The sequence below is a fragment of the Plectropomus leopardus genome, chromosome 24, assembly GCF_008729295.1.
Source record: "Plectropomus leopardus isolate mb chromosome 24, YSFRI_Pleo_2.0, whole genome shotgun sequence".
Taxonomy (NCBI): domain Eukaryota; kingdom Metazoa; phylum Chordata; class Actinopteri; order Perciformes; family Serranidae; genus Plectropomus; species Plectropomus leopardus.
In genome coordinates, this window is record NC_056486.1 from 14,399,824 (window position 1) to 14,400,290 (window position 467).

Genomic DNA, 467 nt, shown 5'->3' on the forward strand with positions numbered 1-467 from the left:
GCGTGAGACGCGTTCGGGCTCGGCTGTCCTGCCAACTGCTGATCGGTATCTGAGCCAGAAGCACCAGAGACAGGCTGGACACAATTCATACTATGACTTCCCTTCGAGGCTTTCAAAATAAAATTTTGGTCAACATATTACAACATTGCAACTGCTTAAAAAATAATGAAAATATTATTAATGCAATGCAACATTGATTTTTTTTCTTCTGATATCTGATATACCGATATAAAAGCAACCCGCCATTTTGCTGATAAACAATGCTGATATCAACATATCTACTTTTATCGTAATTTTTCACCAAGTCTTTTCTGTAGTTGAATTAACTTCGTATTATGCATACTCTTATTGTGATGGCCCAACAGTAGATGCAGAGATGTTTTTTTAATATGTGTAATATTCATTTATTGTGCAAAATTTACTCCAAGTTAGGGTTAATGTTTTGTACCCTTGCTTTGTCAATTAAA